This window comes from Pongo pygmaeus, chromosome 6 (genome assembly GCF_028885625.2).
Source record: "Pongo pygmaeus isolate AG05252 chromosome 6, NHGRI_mPonPyg2-v2.0_pri, whole genome shotgun sequence".
Classification (NCBI taxonomy): Eukaryota; Metazoa; Chordata; class Mammalia; order Primates; family Hominidae; genus Pongo; species Pongo pygmaeus.
In genome coordinates, this window is record NC_072379.2 from 30,538,647 (window position 1) to 30,550,940 (window position 12,294).

At 38.1% G+C, this 12,294-nt stretch overlaps 1 pseudogene; it reads left to right on the plus strand.

Annotated features, from left to right (window-relative positions):
- Positions 1–11,913, plus strand: part of LOC129041503 (60S ribosomal export protein NMD3-like) — a 26,427-nt pseudogene extending 14,514 nt beyond the window's left edge.
- Positions 11,914–12,294: the final 381 nt, after the last annotated feature.

The window sequence follows — 12,294 nt, forward strand, 5'->3', positions numbered from 1 at the left end:
ACATAGGCATGGGCAAGGACTTCATGTCTAAAACACCAAAAGCAATGGCAACAAAAGCCAAAATTGACAAATGGGATCTAATTAAACTCAAGAGCTTCTACACAGCAGAAGAAACTATCATCAGAGTGAACAGGCAACCTACAAAATGGGAGAAAATTTTCACAACCTACTCATCTGACAAAGGGCTAATATCCAGAATCTACAATGAACTCCAACAAATTTACAAGAAAAAAACAAACAACCCCATCAAAAAGTGGGCGAAGGACATGAACAGACACTTCTCAAAAGAAGACATTTATGCAGCCAAAAAACACATGAAAAAATGCTCACCATCACTGGCCATCAGAGAAATGCAAATCAAAACCACAATGAGATACCATCTCACACCAGTTAGAATGGCAATCATTAAAAAGTCAGGAAACAACAGGTGCTGGAGAGGATGTGGAGAAATAGGAACACTTTTACAGTGTTGGTGGGACTGTAAACTAGTTCAACCCTTGTGGAAGTCAGTGTGGCGATTCCTCAGGGATCTAGAACTAGAAATTCCATTTGACCCAGCCATCCCATTACTGGGTATATACCCAAAGGACTATAAATCATGCTGCTATAAAGACACATGCACACGTATGTTTATTGCGGCATTATTCACAATAACAAAGACTTGGAACCAACCCAAATGTCCAACAATGATAGACTGGATTAAGAAAATGTGGCACATGTACACCATGGAATACTATGCAGCCATAAAAAATGATGAGTTCATGTCCTTTGTAGGGACATGGATGAAATTGGAAATCATCATTCTCAGTAAACTATCGCAAGAACGAAAAACCAAACACCGCATATTCTCACTCATAGGTGGGAATTGAACAATGAGAACACATGGACACAGGAAGGGAAACATCATACTCTGGGGACTGTTGTGGGGTGGGGGGAGGGGGGAGGGATAGCATTGGGAGATATACCTGATGCTAGATGACGAGTTAGTGGGTGCAGCACACCAGCATGGCACATGTATACATATGTAACTAACCTGCACATTGTGCACATGTACCCTAAAACCTAAAGTATAATAATAATAAAAAAAAAGAATGAGATAAAAAATGAAAAAATATTTGGAGAAAAAATAATATGAAGGGATATGAATGGAAATAAAAGAAACTAAAAGAAATTTTAAAATGTTACAAGCAAGATAAATCTAGAAAATTTGAAATGAAGGAAATGTAATGAGGAAAATAAAAAAATAGAAATTAATAGAAAAAAATGAAAGTAAATAGAAACAAAATAATGATAAAGACAAATATGCAGAGAAATAAAGGTTAAAAAGAAAAATAAGACCTGGGGATAATCTACAAAACATTTGACCCAACAATAACATAATACATAATATTTCTAATAGCATATGGAACATTTTCTAAGATAGGCAAACTTCTAAGATGGAATGCAAGTTTTAGCATATTTAAACAGATGGTAAGCACAACAAATATTTCTGACTACAATAAAATATAACTGGAAGTTAAAAACCAAAAGAAAACTAGCATGTCTGCATAGATATGAAAACTAGACAAATTCTTGAACATACTATTTTTCAAGAGGTAGAACATGCAAGTTTCTTTAGATGTTAATGGTATTTGCAATGATCTGCAGATGAATGAGATATCTGTAACAAAAATCCAATGGTATGTTTTGCAGAAGTATTAAAATATTCTAAAATGTTTGAGTCAATGTCTAGCTGTGTCACCTAGGCTGGAGTGCAGTGTCATAATCATGGCTCACTGTAACCTTGACCTCTCAAGCTAATTTTATGCTCCCACTTGAGCCTCACAAATGGTTTGTACTGCAGTTGCATGTCACCTTGCTCAGCAAGTTTTTGTAATTTTTGTAGAGACAGGGTTTCACTATATTGCCCAGGCTGGTCTCAAACTGCTGGGCTCAAGCAATTCACTTGCCTTGGTTTCACAAAGTTCTGGGATCACAGGAGTGAGCCATCAAATATTGCTCTATAATTTCTATATCAACTCAAAAAACCACAAGTAGCCAAACAACCTGGAAAAAAAGAGTAAACTTGGGCATCATTCTTTTTTATTTCAAAACATATTGCAAAGTTACAGTAATCAAAACAGTGTGGTGCTGGCATACGGACAGAAAAATACATGTTGAAACAAGAGAAGCCAGAAAGACACCTACATGCATATCCTCAGCTTATTCTAAACGAGGGTTCCAAATCCTCATGTTGCAGAACTTTAGCAAAATTGGGTTCTTGTTACATGACAAGGAAAGATTAGGTCAGGGACACTCTGAAGGATGAAGAGTAAAGTTGATTGGGTAAAAAGAAAAAAAAAATGTAAAGAAAAAATCTCGATAAATTGAGCGGGAGTCCTGTTTACAGGCCCCCACCTCCCAGATTGCTGAACAGCAGACCATCATACAAGAACTGAAGTGGCCAGGTTCCTCCTCCCTGCACACAGGGTGAACTTCCCATGGCTCCAGTCCCTTCCCCCAGTGTGCAGGTGGACATTATTCAGAGAGAATCAGTTGGAAAAAGGCAGACCTCATCTGGTACCAGCAGTCTGATTTTTCAGCCTTCAGGAGGTTTTAGGCTTGAAGGTGGGATTTCACCCAGGACCCTTGGCTGTTTCCTAACTGTGTTATTTCCCCCTCTAAATAAATACATCTAACTGCAGTTAGAATAAGGATAAGGATGAGAACAAAAACCACTTTTAAGTGCTTCCTGCTGACAGGGGTCACTCTTTTGGAAAACCAACAGTTAGATCTCCCTAAGAGGCCTATCTAAGTGTCCCCAGTGAAAGGGGCCATTGTTCAAAGTTCTGGTTGCATGACTGTTTAAAGTTTGGTAGCCTGAAGGTGAGAAGAATCAAACTGGGTTATTAAAAAACATGTATTAAAACGAAACAAGGGGAAGGTGTCAAGGACAGCTAAAAAATTCCTATGTCCTTTATCAGTTTGCATAGGGAGAGGGAAGCCAAAAGCCCAATTGGAAAAATATATTTTTGACCTTTTGCCAGCATGTCAAGCTTCCAGGTTCTTTTGCCCTGAGTCCAATCGTAAGCCAACCAGTCTAAGGTTTGGGAAATTAACTCTTCCAAGTTTGGAGGATGCATCTGAGGGGATGTATGTAGACATCAATCATGTATGAAGACATGATTACCTATCTGTAAGGGGAGGACAGAGGAGAAAAAAGGAAAAAAGCATTTTTTCAAAGGAGACCCAAGAGTCCAGGATGCATTCAAAAGTGGTATAGACTGAAGATTAATGGCTACTCATTTATAAAGAGAGGAGCAGGTGTCCCTGATTTCTTTCTCTTTGTAGCAAATACCCAGGGTATGTTGAGGGATAGAAGAAAGAATGTTCTCTTTCCCACTTCCATTCTTGTATCCCCAAGTCCCAGTGATTGTGACAGGGTGCCACCCATGGGTGTCAAAGCAGCTTTCACCCATGTTAACAGGGAGGCCTAGGGGGGTGGAAATATCTGCTGTTACCCATATATGCCCTATTTCCCCTGCTGTCAGTAGTTCTAGAGTTCACTAGACCTAATTTATGCCACAGATCCTAGCATGATCTTTATCCATGAAATAGGAGGCTTGGCTTAATCAGCTGGAATTAGTCATGCTCACCTTCACTGTGCCTTTTAGCCTCCATTATCATCTGCCTCTGAATTTCTCAGATCCAGTATTCTTTCTTAGGGCTTCAACCTGAGGCTTGGAATTGAGATTGGGATAAAAATGTGTGTCAGAGTATTGCATGGACTACTTATGAGCTGAATGCTAAGATGAAGCTGTGGAATTGAGTCCTCTTTCCACGAGGGAGAGAAAAGAAACGTCTTGTGACATGCCCAGATAACTAGTGGCTATATTTATGCTTGCTAAGATTTGGGTGGGCACTCGATTTATTCCCACCATTCTGCAGAATTTGCAGGATAATTGCCCAGAATTAGAATATTAATCCAGATTTTTACATTACCTATCCTTTTTTGTTTCTTCTCAGCTGCAGTTGAAGATAACTAGTTGGTTCACAGGAATAAGCAGGGTTGGTCTAAAATGTAGGCAAAAATTCAAAACTAGTAAGTTTAGAATTTAATGACAAATGTATAATTTTGAAACATAATCTTTTCTGTCAAGTTCTCTTTTTTGTTGAAAACAAATCATGATAGTACTGAGTTGTTTGTAAAATAAACTTTAGTCTTATACTTGGCCTGATTATTTCCATAAAGTGCAGCAAGAATATTTCTACATAGGTCTTTTACATTGGCTTTGATGGAACTCTGTTCCACAAGAAATTTCAAATAGGACTTTCTAAAGTCAAGCCCAGCCAGGGGTTTGTGCCATCAAATACTTGTAGTGTGATCCTCTCCTCTTATGATCCCAAGATAAACTTGGAGCTCTTGGGCCTGTCAGAAAGTGTCATTCTTTACTTACCACAGATCAGGAACCCTGCACAAGGACTGCATAGATAAGGTATGAGGCCAGTTTTTCCCAAGGGGCTCTTAGTGGCTCTGCAAGTTGAGATTGACTCTTTAAAGGGAAGCATACCCTTTTAGTCAAGGCCTTGGTAAAACAACCAGTTTCTCCAATTGTGTCCTGTTGCAAAAGAAAGTGGATTATTATTACACTGATGCAAATAGCTATATTGCCATAAATTAAGAATACTCACAACTATTTCTCAAACTCTGGAGAAGCCATGCAGAGAGAGACAAGCTCCAAATCTTGTTCACAGGAGTACACCTTAGTCAAATATTAAAGGCTGTAAATAGCTGATAATAAGTTTCCTTGACTCTGGTAAACAATACAAGGATCAGCAATGTTACAAGCAAAAGTCAGATTACCTCAGTTTTCTACTAGTCCAGTCCATTCAGTTAACTCTTTTATGTTTGATATTCGTGAACATTTTAGCTTTTCGTGAGTCCTGTACATTTATCCTGTATTCCAAATGTCACAAGCTCCAAAGTTATCAGAAGCCTGCATTTGAGAATACGAGTCAAAGTTCTATAGCTGATTAAAAAACATTTTTTGAAAAAATCAAAACAAGACAACAATTGTCTGTGTATAACAAAATGTCTAGAGTAGTTACAGTCAGAAACATGATTGACAAAAGTTTAACATAAAACTTAACATACAAAAACTTAACATAAAATCCTTAATTGTGGTTGATAGCATATACTTCAGAAATTAGAATTTTAGAAATCCCATACAATTTTGGAACATGTATTAATGTTATTCACCAAAATATCATCTAAAGAATATTAAACACCATTTTGGCAATTCCATGTAACTAAACATGTCATATAATCCTGTTTACCTCTCTTGTGATACTCCAGGGGCCCTCTTTAGCATCCAAAAGCCAGGAATTAGGAAAGACAATTTTGTAACTAAAGTTTGATTTTGAGAAGGATGTTACATGTTAGGGGTTTAAAATACTTGATGTTATGAAATAAAATTCCAGATTGCCATAAATTACTTATTTAACCAAAATGATGACTTAGAAATGTAAAAAGCAAAAACCTTTTATAATTCTTTACAAATTTTACTAAAGAGCAGATTAGTGCCTTAAGAGTACCTTGTTGTGCATTTATTTCAATGCTCAATTTTACAAAAATTGGGACGTATCTCAAAATAATAAGAGATATCTATGACAAACCCACAGCCGATATCATACTGAATGGGCAAAAACTGGAAGCATTCCCTTTGAAAACTGGCACAAGACAGCGATGCCCTCTCTCACAACTCCTATTCAACATAGTGTTGGAAATTCTGGCCAGGGCAATCAGGCAGGAGAAGGAAATAAAGGGTATTCAGTTAGGAAAAGAGGAAGTCAAATTGTCCCTGTTTGCAGACGACATGATTGTATATCTAGAAAACCCCATCGTCTCAGCCCAAAATCTCCTTAAGCTGATAGGCAACTTCAGCAAAGTCTCAGGATACAAAATCAATGTGCAAAAATCACAAGCATTCTTATACACCAATAACAGACAAACAGAGAGCCAAATCATGAGTGAACTTCCATTCGCAATTGCTTCAAAGATAATAAAATACCTAGGAATCCAACTTACAAGGGACATGAAGTACCTCTTCAAGGAAAACTACAAACCACTGCTCAATGAAATAAAAGAGGATACAAACAAATGGAAGAACATTCCATGCTCATGGGTAGGAAGAATCAATATGAAAATGGCCATACTTCCCAAGGTAATTTATAGATTCAATGCCGTCCCCATCAAGCTACCAAAGACTTTCTTCACAGAATTGGAAAAAACTACTTTAAAGTTCATATAGAACCAAAACACGGCCCACGTTGCCAAGACAATCCTAAGCCAAAAGAACAAATCTGGAGGCATCATGCTACCCGACTTCAAACTATACTTCAAGGGTACAGTAACCAAAACAGCATGGTACTGGTACCAAAACAGAGATATAGACCAATGGAACAGAACAGAGCCCTCAGAAATAATACCACACATCTACAACCATCTGATCTTTGACAAACCTGACAAAAACAAGAAATGGGGAAAGGAGTCCCTATTTAATGAATGGTGCTGGGAAAACTGGCTAGCCATATGTAGAAAGCTGAAACTGGATCCCTTCCTTAAACCTTATACAAAAATTAATTCAAGATGGATTAAAGACTTAAATGTTAGACCTAAAACCATAAAAACCCTAGAAGAAAACCTAGGCAATACCATTCAGGACATAGGCATGGGCAAGGACTTCATGTCTAAAACACCAAAAGCAATGGCAACAAAAGCCAAAATTGACAAATGGGATCTAATTAAACTAAAAAGCTTCTGCACAGCAAAAGAAACTACCATCAGAGTGAACAGGCAACCTACAGAAGGGGAGAAAATTTTCACAACCTACTCATCTGACAAAGGGCTAATATCCAGAATCTACAATGAACTCCAACAAATTTACAAGAAAAAAACAAACAACCCCATCATAAAGTGGGCAAAGGATATGAACAGACGCTTCTCAAAAGAAGACATTTATGCAGCCAACAGACACATGAAAAAATGCTCATCACCACTGGCCATCAGAGAAATGCAAATCAAAACCACAATGAGATACCATCTCACACCAATTAGAATGGCGATCATTAAAAAGTCAGGAAACAACAGGTGCTGGAGAGGATGTGGAGAAATAGGAACACCTTTACACTGTTGGTGGGACTGTAAACTAGTTCAACCATTGTGGAAGACAGTGTGGCGATTCCTCAAGGATCTAGAACTATAAACAGTATTTGACCCAGCCATCCCATTACTGGGTATATACCCAAAAAGATTATATATCATGCTGCTATAAAGACACATGCACACATATGTTTATTGCGGCACTATTCACAATAGCAAAGACTTGGAACCAACCCAAATGTCCAACAATGATAGACTGAATTAAGAAAATGTGGCACATGTACACCGTGGAATACTATGCAGCCATAAAAAAAGATGAGTTCATGTCCTTTGTAAGGACATGGATGAAGGTGGAAACCATCATTCTGAGCAAACTATCGCAAGGACAAAAAACCAAACACCACATGTTCTCACTCATAGGTGGGAATTGAACAATGAGAACACATGGACACAGGAAGGGGAACATCACACACCGGGGCCTGTTGTGGGGTGGGGGGAGGGGGGACGGATAGCATTAGGAGATATTCCTAATGTTAAATGATGAGTTAATGGGTGCAGCACACCAACATGGCACATGTATACATATGTAACTAACCTGCACGTTGTGCACATGTACCCTAAAACTTAAAGTATAATAATAAAAAAAAAGAAAATCTGTTTACTTGTTTGATTGTTATTTATGGCCTTACAATAAAACTTATCAAGCACATTACAATAATAAAAATGTTATCAAATATACCATCTGCTACTCGCTTGTCATATGAATTTTCTATTGTATTTGATAAATTAGTGAATAAATTATCATTTGTTTTCCTTTAGAAAATTGTGATACTTAATAAGTGCAAGAGGTTGATTTGGGAGGTGATCCCAGGAAGTACAAAGAGGACAGGGAGAGAAGTGAGACAGAAAAGAGTGAAAAGTCAGTGAAGGGTATGTCTTCAATCAAATTGATTTTTATTTATATTTTTTTGAGTGTTGAGTCAAAACTCCAAAATTGCCACATGCCTGTGGTATATTCCTTGTATAATTTGTTAACTCAGGGATGAGCTATGACTTCATTCCTGCAGACGTTGTTCAATTTAGTGTGCATCTGGATCACTTGGAGGGTTTGAAATATCACAGATTACTGGGCCTCTCCTTCATGTCTTGCTCTGCAGTTCTTGTCCATGGCTCAAGAATATTCTTTTTTTTTTTTTTTTTTACAAGTTCTCAGGTGTTTCCAATGCTGCTTATTCAGGTAAATGGCTTGGAGAACCAATATCTGGGTGCATATTGTGTGTCTTCTCCAGCAAGGGTATTGGCCCACAGAAGATGCAGTCAGAGACACAGGTGTCTAAATGGTTTTAAGTAGGCTTTGGTGTTGGTTATCCAAATGTGAAAGTGGAGTCGTGTGTGTTGGAGTTCTCTTGTGGTTTCATCTTAGAAGCCTGAGGACTGTTCCTGCTCCATAGCAATCAGTTCACTATACACTCAGGGCATAAGTGTGCAACCTGGGTTGGAATCTAAACTTTAATGTCTCAGACAATGGATCTCTGCTCTGTGTGAAAATAGCTGAATGGGCCGGGTGCGGTGGCTCATGCCTGTAATCCCAGCATTTTGGGAGGCTGAGGCAGGTGGATCACCTGAGTTAAGAAGTTCAAGACTAGCCTGGCCAACATAGTGAAACCTCATTTCTACTAAAAATACGAAAAATTAGCCAGGCTTGGTGGCACGCACCTGTAATCTCAGCTACTGGAGAGGCTGAGGCAGGAGAATCGCTTGAACCTGGGACGTGGAGGTTGCAGCAAGCCAAGATCACACCACTGCACTCCAGCCTGGGCAACAGAGTGAGGCCCTGTCTCAAAAAAAAAAAAAAAGGAAAAGAAAAGAAAATAGCTGCATGAAACACTGAGAGTCTAAGAGAAGAGACAATTCAAGGACAGGGCCTTTCAGAAGAGATAATTGACTAGAATTCCTCCTGTTGCTGTGAGGACTTCATGAGGGAGATGTGGAAAAGATGATGGTGGTTGCACTGGAGGTTAGAGGTATGAGGTCAAATCCAGGCCTATGAGAGAGGCTTCATTTTTCTGGACACTGCTTTTCACATCCAAGTGAGCCTCCTTATGGTAATTTCCTTGATTAGCAAAATCTCACCCAGGGGGCTAGATTTGTTTTGCCATTTCAGGGAAAGCTGTGGGTTGTAGCGTTGGCTCCTTGGGACCACTTTTTGTTCTCCCCTATTTTACCAACTTTGACATTTTCTTTCAATGGATGTCTTCAGAAATATTTAATCTTTAGGCAGAGTACAGCAGCTTATGCCTGTAATCTCAGCCCTTTGGGAGGCTGAGGTTGGCAGATCACTTGAGGCCAGGAGTTCAAGACCAGCCTGGCCAACCTGGCAAAACCCATCTCTATGGAAAAGAAAATGCAAAAATTACCCTGATGTGGTGGTGCATACCAGTAGTTGCAGCTATTTGGGAGGCTTAGGCACAAGAATCACTTGAACTTGGGAAGCTGAGGTTGCAGTGAACTGAGATCATGCCACCGCACTTCACCCTGGGTGACAGAGCAAGAACCTGCCTCAAAAAATTAATTTTTACTGCCTATGTATTGGGTAAAATTATTTAAATAGACTTCTCATCTCATATCCAATCACATTTCTCAAATTATGAGTAGGTTTGAGAACTTTTACTTTTAGGCAATATTTGTTTGTGTTCAAAATAATTTGCCCACTTTTGTTAGTTTTGTTTTGGTGGAGTTTTTATTAAAATAAATTATCTGCTTACAGAATACACTGTAATTCATTTTATAGTCTCTAATTAATTTTCACTTTGTTGCTGTTTAAACTTTCAGAAAAAACATTCAAATGTATTAATCTTATCCTAAATTACTTTGATGTTTTATTTTATATTTACAGAAGCCTTCCCAAGTATCACATAAAATTATCATGCTTAAGTTTGTTTTTCTCATGTTATTTGTGTTTGAATCAATCATCTATCAGTTAGTAATATATTTTTTAAAATATTATTTAAGAACTGTGTGTATTCTTACACAATGATAATTATTTTCTATTTTTAGGTTTATAGTATTTGCCTATTATTATACTAAAGCTGACAACTTCCCTTTTTAAAATAGTGGTGAAACACACATACTATAAAATTTACCGTTGTATCTATTTTAAGTGTACACTTTAGAATTAATAAATGTATTCACATTACTGTACAATCATCATAACCATCCACCTCCAGAACATTTTTTATCTTGGAAAAGTGTAACTCTGTACCCATTAAACAACCATTTCCGTTTTCCCTTCCCCCGTCCTTGGCAACCACTATTGTACTTTCTGTCTTCATGCATTTACCTATGCCAGGTACCTCATAAAAGATGAACCACTTAGAATTTGTTGTTTTGTGACTGGTTTATTTTACTTGACATAATGTCCTTAAGGTTAATACATGTTGTAGCATGTGTTAAATTTTTTGGTGTTTTTTTTTTTTTTTTTTTTTTTTGAGATGGACTCTCTCTCTGTCGCCTAGGCTAGAGTGCAGTGGTACAATTTCGGCTCACTTCTTTCTCTGCCTCCCGGGTTCAAGCGGTTCTCCTGCCTCAGATTCCTGAGTAACCAGGACTACAGGCACCCGCCACCACACCCGGCTAATTTTTGTATTTTCAGTAGAGATGCGGATTCACTAAATTGGCCAGGCTGGTCTTGAACTCCTGACCTCGTGATCTGCCTGCCTCGGCCTCCCAAAGTGCTGGGATTACAGGTATGAGCCACCATGCCCAGCCTATTTTTTTTTTTTTTTAAGATAAACTATATCCCATTCTATGTGTGAGAATGGAAGGTCCTGACCTAAGCAATTTTGGAAAACAGTACTTTAGTTGGATACTGTAAGACTCAAGAACTATACAAAAACACTGTATTCTAGTTGAACAATTTGCTTCCCAAAAGGGTATGGACTAGCAATTCTGAGTCTACTTTACACGTTTGTGTATGTCTACAGACACACACACACATACACACACACACTTGTTCCAATATGCAAGGATAAAGTTGTCTGTCTCCAAAACTGGTACAAAGCCTGGGAAATAGAACCACATTTGTGTGTGTATTGGAGTAACCAGTGCCATTCACCTCACTGATCCAAACATCCTACAAGTTGCGGATATTGATGGGAGCACTTTCTGGAGTCACTCTTTCAATAGTTTATGTCACCCCAAACAGCTAGAGGAGTTTATTGTGATGGAATGCAGCATAGTCCGAGATATAAAATGTGGTGCAGATGCTGGAATGATGTAAAAAAGCATACCCTCAGGGAAGTCTGGGAACAGAAGACATCTGAAATGAATACAGATAAACAGTACTTTTGTCGTACTCATTTGGGACATCTTGTAAATCCTGGAGAGCTGGTGTTAGGGTTTGATTTGGCCAGCTGTAATTTAAATGATGAGCATGTCAATAAAATGAACTCAGATAGAGTTCCAGATGTGGTATTAATCAAGAAGAACTAAGACTGGACCAAACATCAGTGATGTAGAAACTGGAAATTGAAAGAGCTTGCGAGAGAGAGAACATGGATACAGATGATGAAAGGCAATACCAAGATTTTCTTGAAGATCTTGAAGAAGATGAGGCAATTAGAAAAAATGTCAACATTTACAGAGAGTCAATCATCCCTGTGGAAAGTGATGATAATGAAGGAGCACCTCGAATTAGTCTGGCTGAGATGCTTGAAGACCTTCATATTTCCCACAATGCCACTGGTGAAGAAGGTGCGTCAATGATGATATAATGAAACGTTGTAGACTGTTTCCACATACGTGGGCTTAAGAAGTTGGACAAGATGACCTTAAGTGTCTCTTCCATCTATGCCTCCAGATTTCAAGAGGAGAAATTAAGATTTAAACCTGAATAAACACGATTGTTTTGATTGCTCACTCAAAGCACTGAAAAAGATGGATGGCTTTGAAGTTTTAGATAATAAAAGATTATGGAGAATGTAATTATTACTGATATTTAGGCTATTTTACATATGAAATTTTATCACTGTGCTTTTTTATATGAGGCACCATAGTATTTTCACATAGTATAGTACCCTAGATGTAAAAGCTCAAAAATTGTGATTCCCTGGACATTCACTAAATCTTCAAGCAAAAACACACTTTTACATTCT